This window comes from Mustela putorius, unplaced genomic scaffold (assembly GCF_011764305.1).
Source record: "Mustela putorius furo isolate JIRA1106 unplaced genomic scaffold, ASM1176430v1.1 tig00000407_pilon_pilon_pilon, whole genome shotgun sequence".
In the NCBI taxonomy this organism is placed as follows: domain Eukaryota; kingdom Metazoa; phylum Chordata; class Mammalia; order Carnivora; family Mustelidae; genus Mustela; species Mustela putorius.
In genome coordinates, this window is record NW_025421373.1 from 21345541 (window position 1) to 21356861 (window position 11321).

General features: G+C 35.7%; 1 long non-coding RNA gene across 1 annotated transcript; it reads right to left on the bottom strand.

Moving 5' to 3' along the window:
* Window positions 1–1419: 1419 nt before the first annotated feature.
* LOC123391952 lies at window positions 1420–10390 on the bottom strand. The gene is made up of 4 exons (XR_006606635.1): window positions 10214–10390; window positions 5179–5256; window positions 2702–2817; window positions 1420–1819 (listed from the first exon to the last, which is right to left on the bottom strand). It is a non-coding gene; the product is annotated as an uncharacterized LOC123391952 (long non-coding RNA).
* Window positions 10391–11321: the final 931 nt, after the last annotated feature.

The following is an 11321-nucleotide window of genomic DNA, read 5'->3' on the forward strand; positions in this document are numbered from 1 at the left end:
ACCTGAGCTGAAGGCAGCTGCTTAACCAACTGAGCCACCCAGGCGTCCCAATAGTTCATCTTTTTACGGCTGAATAATATTCTGTTGTCTGGATTACCACAGTTTTTTTTGCCTATTCACATATTGAAGGATAGCCTGTTTTCTTCTAAGTTTTGGCAATTATGGATAAAGCTACTACATTATAAAGATTTTTGTGTGGACACAAATTTTTAATTCCTTTGGGTAAATACAGAGGAGGACAATCAATGAGGTAGAATTCCCATCGCTGATGGATACTAACTTCCACCAGTATACCCAAAGATCCTAGAAGACAATAGTAGTACCTACTTTTCCTAGCAACATTTCCCTACCATTAATACAGGGCTTAACAGATGGTAGTGATTTTTTTAAAATAATATGTTAAATAAAAGGAAAAACAATACATGTATAAATTTACCAGCATTCACTGAATGTTTTTTATAAATGTCCTCTATAACAAAAAAAGTCTATGAAAATGGCTGAAGGCATTTTTTTAAAAAGATATTTATTTATTTGACAGAGAGACAGATCACAAGTAGGCAGAGAGGCAGGCAGAGAGAGAGAGAGGAGAAAGCAGGCTCCCTGCTGAGCAGAGAGCCCTATGCAATGCGGGGCTGGACCCCAGGACCCTGAGACCATGACCTGAGCCAAAGGCAGAGGCTTTAACCCACTGAGCCACCCAAGCGCCCCAACTGAAAACATTTCTATAATATGGCTCTAATGTCTACATTCTAATGGACATTTTCATTAAGAATCAATACTAAAGATGTAAATGAATAGGTAACTCCCACATACATCAATCTTTTAGAGGTGGAAGTGTTTAGTGAAAAAGAGAGCAGGCCTGATAGTGTAGCAGATTGATACTTGTCTTCTAGTAATCAGTCTACATTTCTGCCATTAAAATCAAGCTTCAAATGAACATATAACCACCCAAATAAAGCTTGTTTCTTGTTGGCTGAGAGATCAAAAAAATGGAGAATCACTGGACTTGGGTCACAAATGGATAGACTGTATTGATGAAAACAGAGTTGTCTGGCACCCCAGGATCACCAACTTTTCTCTTGATAGATCCATGAGAGAAAAAGAAAATTATATAAATTATCTTACAAACCTCGGAAATCTTACAATATCTTTGAACAGACTCTCTAAGTCATTCAATGATAGACAGACCCATGTTTTAGAATTTAAGCACATATTGCCTGACACTTGTAATCATAAGGTTAACCTGGAGTACATATTAGAATCAAATTCCCAGATCCCTCTCTTAGAGGTTTTGATTGTTTAGGATAAAGAGGAGCCCAAGTGTATGTATTTTTAATAAATAGAGAAGAAATTTATTATTTGTTCATCTTTGAAAATATTTCTTTAATTATAGTTACCAAAAGTATTCATGTCTTTTTATCCACTAAGAAACGAAAGAAAGGGTATTTTAAAAGGATAATATTATTGAGCATTGTGTTGATTGAAATATTTATGCTTTTAAATTGCATTAGGTTTTATCTTGCTCAGTTAAGAATCACACAATTAAGATAATTTTTCAGTTGTCTTTGAATAACTGGAGATAAAAAAGAAAAAAATCTCTTAATCATAGGGTCTTAGGAAAATTCTTCAACAACATATTCCATCTTAATACAATAGAAGTCTTTGTCTGGTTATCTAGGAATTTAAAACCCTGAGTAGATTCTAACTGGTTGTAGAATCTACCACAAAACTGGATCACAATAAAAGCCGTAGGAATGTGTAGCTCAGGCAAAATCAGCATCGACCATAATAACCAAACTGAAATGCTCCGCCACTTTCACTGTAAAGAAAGAAAGAAAAGGAAATTATTTAAAAAAAAAAAAAACATTTAAAATCTCTAGGTATTGCACTAAGTGCTCCACAATGAAGAGAATTTAAAAATAGCATAGTGTGCAGAGGTTGTGCCACAAGCAGGTGGGTTTTGCCTGCTCAGCGGCACTGCACATGTTCCCCCCACACCTGAGGCTGTTTAGCTCTTCCTACACACTACCCCACAGCTTGAAACCTGCACAGACCTGAGAGGGGAGAGGAGTAGAGATTTTCAGATGAAAGGAGAGAAAATATATGTGATAGAAAATAGGTCAGAAAAATTGACCAAACTGAAAGACTGCAAACTCCTTTTGAGTGAAGGATACAGGAAAGGGGTTTTCATGGAAGGTTCCAGAATGCCCTGCTTCTAAAAAAGGTTTGGAGTGTGTCGTGGAGTTCAAGAGACAGAGCGGAGCATCAGGGAAGCACTTCTTAGCATGAACAAGCCCGCTGTGATGGATTTCAGAGTTCTGTAGCTTCCTCAATACTGCCCATATTAGCTTGCAGTTATACCAGGGAGACTACCTACCATTTATCATCTGGACTTTGGAATTATATCAGTCACTAGACTGTCATTAGTAAATCATGATAATTAAATTAAGTTCAACTGGTTGAATTATACATTTGCAGAATATCCACAGAGTTATATTTGAGAGCTCAAATACAAAACTGCTTCCAGAAATGAGAATTTCAGGGAAAAGTACAAGTGTGTTTCTGTGGCTTTTACAAAGAGAGTAGCTATTTTCTGTATATACCGTGCCTAGGCTATCAAAAACATGGGTTTTCCTATCATTCTATGATGGTTTCTTCATTATTTGGGGAGAGCCATATTTAGTCTTACAGTTGTTCTTACAGTTGTTCATTGCAGAAAACGCATGTGTTGGAATAAGTCTGACCATTGGTTGCACAGACTGGATCCTTTTCTCTTGTGCAGAAATGTGATGGATGCATATAGACCTCACAGCTTGGCTGTTAAACATAAAGAGACAACATAAAATGTATCAAGTAATGAACTTTTTAAATAAAATGTCCTTTAACCTTAATAGAAAATGTTATGCATTTAAATGGAATAAATATATTCTATATTGAGGTTTAAAAAATAAACATCAATGTACCCACAAGTCCACTTACACATTAAATATTTTTAGTATATTTTTACACACTCATTATTTTTCTAAAAAAATTTCAAATGGCTAAATGTATTTTTATAATTTGGGCACTTTGCCTGCACTTCTCCTCATACTAAGGTCAGATTTTCCCCAGTTGGCCCTTGATCAGTGAGAGTCTTGGAGGTATGGACCCCCCTACCTTACACAGTTGAAATTCCACATATAACTTTTGTCTCCCCCAAAACTTAAATACCAATACTCTACTGTTGACCAGAAGCCTTATGACAACGTAAACAGTCAATTAACACATATTTTATATATGTGTTATATATGATGTTCTTACAATAAAGCTAGAGAAAAGAAAATATTAAGAAAATCATAAGAACGACAGACTGTACTGTCCTGTTAAAAAAAAATCTGTGTATAAACAGACCCATGCAGTTTAAAAACCAACTATATTTCATACCACAGGAAATAAGAAAATTTTTAATAATTCCCTTGTCTTTCTCAATAGTTCCACTACTATGTAATCTGATAGTTTCAGATTATTACCCCAGTTGTATGAATTCATATATATGATTGTTTGCATATGTGTATATAACCATATAGATATGTAATTTGCTTAATGATGGAAATGTTGATTATTTACAGAAGTAAACAATAATGTGTATATTCTTACATAACCTGTTTTCTAAATGTCTTTGTTTTTTTTTAATCCTCTTATTTTTCTAGAATAAACAGTTGTACTTTAAACACCCTTTAACCCATAATGGACACTTGTCTATAACAAGGCTATAACTAATAATGGAATTTTTAAGTAATGAGATATCTTTACCTTTTCTTTTTTTTTTTTTAAAGATTTTATTTATTTATTTGACAGATGGAGATCACAAGTAGACAGAGAAGCAGTCAGAGAGAGAAGAGGACGCAGGCTCCCTGCCGGGCAGAGAGCCTAATGCGGGGTTCGATCCCAGGACCCTGGGATCATGACCTGTGCCAAAGGCAGAGGCTTTAACCCACTGAACCACCCAGGTGCCCCTTACCTTTTCTTTAATGTCAAATGATTTTATTTGTCTGGCAAGATTCTGTTTCTTGAACTTAATGTAATAATAAAACTGTTTGTTACTTTTGAAGGATCATTCTGTCGTACACAGTGAAATTTGCTGTTAAAACTTACAATATAAAAAATAAAATTTAATTCCTGAAGTAATCAGTATTAACTTACCATTTGACGACTTTCTGGGAAACCTTTAAAAGAAGTTTCTGCAACCAAGCCCCCCCCCCCACACAAATTAAAAATAAGATAAGGAAGAAGAGAACACCATCAGAGCCTCTGGTGAAAAGTACCCACATCTTTTAGTAGCAAAATATTACACAAATTGCCTAATCAAGACCCTGAAAATAATGAGATGAGCCTTTTATAGCAGTATCAAAACAGTAAGTTCACAAACTAAATTCAGATATAGAAAAATAATTCCAAATTAGCCTCGCTCTGTGAAAATTATCTTATGTATTCTTTAATAATAATCAAACCCTCCTATAAATACTATAATGGTGATTTTTCCCCATTTTTATAGATAAGACATCTTAGTTGGAGAAGAGAATGATTTGCTTAGTGCCACTTATATGCCTTGCAAAAAGTCGCTTAATATGAAGAAAATTGATTATTATTTAATTAATTAGTACTCAGGTCTAATATTAGGGATCTCTCCACTACCTCACAGGTACTTTATTCTGAAATTCATGGGCTACCTTGGGCTATAAGGAGCATAAGTTGTTAGCAGAGGAATCATTCTTTCCTTATACAAGCCTTTGACTCAGAGGTAGCAAACAACAAATCAGATTTTCAAGGAATGTCAGACCTAGACGACACCATTACTTTCCACACTCTGCATTTAGCAACCATGGAATCTGACTGCCAAAAAGGAAAAAAAAAAAAAAAGTAAATATCTTTTGTCATAGATCAACAAAAAAATAAGTTCATTCTATAAATTCATCCGAACCCACCTCTTTGTCTCCACATCTCTAAGGTGGGAGATGAGATAAGGGAACTCACTGATGCAATTTCAAAAGGTATTTCTAACATACTCAGTTTCATTTTGCCAGTTTAAGATTTATAAATCCTATAAATCAAATTCCTCCATTTCTAGATAATAGCAGTTATTTGCTGCATTTCTAAGATATGGGAAATATTTCATCGAGGACTGAAAAATGTACTTACCGGAAAAATGAGGAAATGCCAAGGCAATGATAAAAATAACTTTGATCCATGTCAAGAAGAAAGACATTTTTACCAAGTCTGTGGAAGAAACCCACAGAGACGTTATAACATATGGCACAGGGACAATCCACCCATTTCCAAATGAAACTTGCTTATAAGTGAAGGAGCTTTTCCACTTTCCTAGACTCCTACTTAGTATGGACTATTCCCTTTTTCCTTCCCTCAACCCACAGTGTCAACAAGACAAAGACATACATGGTAACAGAAGACCTTGTATGGACTTGAAAGGAACACCAGGCAAGTTCTCTGTGCATATTTAAGTAGGAGCTGTTTACTCTCCCAACCCTTGGCTCAGCCCACAAGGAGCCAGGGTGCATTTATGGAAACATGCACTTTCAGAATGTTTTTCATCAGAAAGTAAAAGCCATTATTTCAGGAAAGACTGACCCACAGCAGTCTTCCCATCAAATCTCCATACCACAACTACCTTTACAGAGAAGGCAATGGAGATTGGAGTCTCCAGCTCTAAGGATGGTGCCTGTTGGGTTCACTTTACTTCTCCACTATTTCCACCCATCTGAGGAATCCTCTTTTTCCATCTGATGGTGAGGAGCTTAATGGTGGTGAGATGGCTCCTAGCAGGTAAGATGCTGAGGTATTCTGTGTTCTGTCTAGAGGCTCTAAAACATCGGTGAGAGATGCCTCACAAATGCATTATCCATAGGTCTTCTCTAAGCAGCAAATTTGGGATAGTTTGATCAGATGTATCCAGAAGTATGGGGAGGGGAGATGGTAATAGTGTTTTGAAACCAAGATAGAAGAGAGATGTGAAATCTTTCTAAGCTATTGAGTTGGGAGGAAAAGGAGAATCAAAAGAAGAGAAGAAAGGATTTGGGGAATTGTAATTAGAAATATAACTTGGACTCAGTATTTTGCAATGCCAGGAGCACACAGGACTTAATTGGAGATTTGATTTGTGTTAACCTTTTTATTTTGAGATCAGTGGAGTTTCTCCTAACCTTAAGTACTAATGCAGGGAGTTCTCATGTTCCTGTTAATCAATTTCCCTTAATGGGAACATCTTGTAAAATGATAGTACAAATTCATAACCTGAAATGTTAAAAAAAAAAAAAATCCTACTTGACCATTGGAATGGCCCACTTTGGGGACCTGGGCTAGAGGACAGTGTATGCCCTGAATTGCATGATGGGTAATTTGATCTTTACCTCAAAGTTAAGTGGAAGACCCCTACAGGGTTTGAAGTAGGAAGAGATTTAATCAGAGCTATTTAACTTATCTGCTTTGTTGTCTGGCTCAGTGGTAAGAGATTTGGCAGATGAAAGTCTTAATTTCAAATCCCATCTACCACTGAGTAAACTTGACACAATATTCAGACCTTCTAAGCCACAACTTCCTAATTTTAAATGTGAGAATAATTTCTGTCTCATAGGCTTGCATAAATATTAAGGTTAAAGTATTAAAATTTTATGCATAGGTTGTGTGTCATTCTTAAATTTGTCACCCTAATCTAACCGGCATTTTTTTTAATCAGTGAAGAAAGCCAAGGTTTAGAAAAGAATCCTTGAATCTAGCACCGTTCCATGCAAACTCAATGGGAGGGTACCAAATCTGATAAGTGCAAAAAGTGTTCCTTTATTATAATAAAGTGACTATTGCGTTTACATTTGTCCTTTGAAATATTTAACTAGACACCATCAAAGATATCCATGCAGGCAAATCCTTTTGGCACATTTATGGAGAAATTAAACTGAAGTTCTCTTACACATATTGATCAGCAGAGGTTAAGAGCAGGAGAAACTGCCTAGGTTGCACAACAGGTCAGAAGTTTTTAAATTAACCACAAAAGAGAATGTTAAATATATGGATTATTTAATGCATAACTATCCTCCTTGAAAGTGTTTAATATGCACAAATGGTTGAATATATGCATAAATGTACAGATATTTAACTATGCTAATACCTCACACAAATATATATAGTGTATATATAGATATGTGTCCGTGTATGTGTATCTATATGCATGTATCTATATATGTATCTATGTATAATAACACATATATTACATTTGTAATAATATGTATTATTACATCTACACATTCATAGATACCTATATACTTATGCACATATACACACATACACAGTATATGTATACTTACTACATATTATATATAATATGCATACTACACATAGTACATATACATATGTGTATATCTATATATACATATCTATACACCTAAATTATCTAGGTGAGCCCTAAATATCATCACAAGTATCTTTATAAAAAAGAGGCAAAAGGAAATTTGATGCAGACACACAAAGAAAAGGCCTTATGAAGATAGAGTTGAGAAAAAGATGATAGGTAATAGATAATATATAGAGATAGATATGATAGATAATAAATATAGGTAGATAACAGATGAACAGATAAAAATAGAAACAGAAGAATAAACAAAGATATTTCTCTGTAACTATCTTTTTTCATTTAACAGTCAATCGTATATCCTTGTATAAATATGTACATAATTATAATATACAAGTACATACACAATTCCTTTTAAGGTATTAAGTACTTTTGCTAGCAATGTTGTATTGAACATGACTGTACAGGTCATTATATGCTCATTCAATACAATCTAGACAATTAGAAGCTGAATTTTGAGTCAAATAATATATGCAGTTTAAAATTTACAGATAAGAGCAAATTACTTCCAGCACCCTTATTGTTTTTTACTATGAAAAAGATAAATTATAGTCATGACTGTTTCTCCACACCTCATCCAATGACTGTCTTCTTAAATATTCATGTTTCCACATACACATCTAAATATATACACACATACAAAATATATATATTTGGATGATTATTTTTAGTTACAGAATTTCTTCATTTGGGAATTAAGTTAAAATTATAAGTTAATGAAACCACAATTTCTATTTTTTATTACTTGTATCAATTTTTGTCTACAAACATGGTTTACCTCCCTATGTAAGTCCTGAATGTGTGAAGAAGTGATTTTTTTTTTACTAATTAATAAAATTCACTGTGATTTTCTTCTCTGCAAAATGAGAAATTCTGAGTCTGTGGTGGAACCTCTTGTCACACATGGCATTTACAAGTGGAGCAGCTTATTTGAACTGGTGATGTGTGAACTTTTGATAGGCTGCCTATTGTCTATGGCCATACCACCCTGAACACACCCGATCTCGTCTGATCTCGGAAGCTAAGCAGGGTCGGGCCTGGTTAGTACTTGGATGGGTGACAGGCTGCCTATCATACCCATTTAAAAGCTCTGAATATTAACTCTTGCTGGAAAATGCTGACTACATGCTTATTTATGTCTCCTCTCCAATGTTCCAAAATTTATAGCACTTAGGAGATCCTTTTAGATACTGAAGACAAAATAGCAAATATAAGGCGATTAATACAGACAAGAGAATTAACCATGGGATTCTGTAGAAGCAGGCAAATCCAAGAAGCAAAAGAAACTAAATCTGATCATCAGAGGCAGGTTTGGTAATCACATCTCGTAGCTGGATACAGTTGAAAAACGATGGTCAGGGTCATCTAGATGGCTCAGTCAGGCATCTGCCTTCAGCGCAGGTCATAATCTCAGTGTCCTGGGATAGAGTCCCAGGGTGGGCTCCCTGCTGAGCAGGGAGTCTGCTACTCTCTCTCCCTTTGTCCCTTCCCCTGCTTGTGCTCTCTCTCTCTCTCAAAATAAATAAATAAATCTTAATTAAAAAAAAAAAGAAAAAGAAAAGAAAAGAAAACCATGGTCAGCCAATGAACTTTATTCTTAAAGAAGTCAAAGGTAGACACACTTAGAGCACCTCTTACGGGAAGGCGTATGTCATTATCCAAACTAATAAACTCAAAGATATTACTTTCTTCCGAAAAATCAGATTCATTGATGCTCTCTGTGGGATATTTTGCCTCACTTTCCACCTGCACATAAGCCCAAGTCTGTCTCTGAAGCAAATTGCCTTGTCAGAAAACAGGCAAGATCTTACCTGCCATACAGAAAATTCCTTTATGGAATTTTCACAAAGGAATGTGGGGATGGTCACAGAATGGTTTTGCATGTCGATTTTGATGGTGGTTACACGACCATGTGTATTTGTCAAAACTCAGAAAGGTATACCAGAAACAATGAATTTTACCATATATAATTTAATTTAAAAATTAAGTTAGAAATTTCCATTTTAAAAAACAGTATAGTAACCAACTATCTGATCTTACCTGAAAACCAACATTTTAAAATACATAACTATTTAATGTAGATCATCTAATTTAAAATAGCCTTTTCATGGTGTCACTTTTTTAAAAATGATGTCTGGAAATGCATAGGAAAGAAATTACACTTGACCTCGAAGAGCCCATAGGTTAAATCACATTTCTTTCCCTTCATACCTAAAAATATAAATTTACAAGTGGAGCAGCTTATTTGAACTGGTGATGTGTGAACTTTTGACAGGCTGCCTATTGTCTACGGCCATACCACCCTGAACGCACCCGATCTCGCCTGATCTCGAGACGAGAAATATACCTAGAAATATAAATTTAAGTGACAGATTTAGGGAACTATCATTCATTTGTGAAACTACTGTGAAACCCACCAACCCCACCCACTACACAGTGGGCAAGGGAGAGGTACGGGGTGGGGGGTAGAGGGCAGAGAATGCAGTCTCCCCTTCATGCAGTTGTCCCCTTCTCTTTGAGCTCCTGCCTCCCCAGCAGAGCTGGAGGGATTCTCACATAAACATGGCTTTCCTTAGAAAGCCAGTGATATTCAAAAATCTTCCTCCATTCTGGGAAGTAAGTCTGCAGGCTAAGCAGTGGTTCCTGGCAGCAGAGCCCCTTTGGTTGCTTCTTAGTAAGCCATTAGCACAGGGGAGTCTGGCTGTTGTTTTTCTTTAGAATGTGTGGTCCTGGTGACTTTTCATCCTCCCCTTGGCCTTGGTTATCAACAAGATAACTCCTACTTAGGGTCCTAAAAGATTAGGAAAGACTTACAAAGCATTAGGATCCTAGGAGGAGTGGTCCTCAACATCCTGCAATGCTTGTGTGGTAGCCAATTCAGTGTTAACATCTCGCTGGGGGTGCGGAAGGAAGGATGATGAATGGAGGAATCCAAGATGCTAGCAGAGTGTCCTTGACATAGCTGACAACGAACAAGGTCCCAGACCGCATGATTCCTGAGAAAAAGACCCCACAGTTCATTTTATACTGGTACAAGGTGCCCAGAGATGTATTTGTGTATGTATATATATATATTTTTCCAGCTTTATTGAAATACAGTTAATATATATTGTTAATTTTAAGTTGTGCATGTGTTGATTTGATACACTTTTATATTGTAAATATATTATATATTACAACCACAGTATTAGCTAACGTTTACCCTGTCACATAATTACGTTTTTCTTTTTTGTGGTGAGAATATTTAAGATCCACTCTCTTAGCAACTTTCAAGTGTATAGTCAGTAGCACTAATTATAGTCACTCTGCTATACATTAGATCTCTGGAAATTACTCATCTTATAACAGAAAGTTTGTACCTTTTGACTCACATCTTTCCATTTTTCCCATTCCCCAGCCCCTGAAAACTACAATTCTACTCTATGTCTTAGTATAGAGTTTTGGTTTTCTTTTTCCTTTAAATTCCACATATAAGTGATACAGTATTTGTCTTTCTCTGTCTGGCTTATACTTAGAATCATGCCCTCAAGGTCCATCCATGTTCTCACCTATAACAGGATTTCCTTCTTTTTCGTGGCTGAATGATGTTCCATTGCATTTATACACACACCATATCTTTATCTATTCATCCATGGACAGACACTTAAGTCGTGTTTTATTTTGGATATCATGAATAATGATACAGAATGGGAGAAAATATTTAAAAATCATATATCTGACAAGGGGTTAATTTCTAAAATATAATAACTCATACAACTAAGTAACAAACTCTCCCCCCCTCAAAAAACACACACACACACACACAAAAATCTCACAAGCATCTGATTAAAAAATGGGCAGAGGAGGGCCTGGGTGGTGTAGTTGGTTAAGTATCCGCCTTTGGCTCGGGTCAAGATCCCAGGGTCCTGGGACTGAGTCCCTT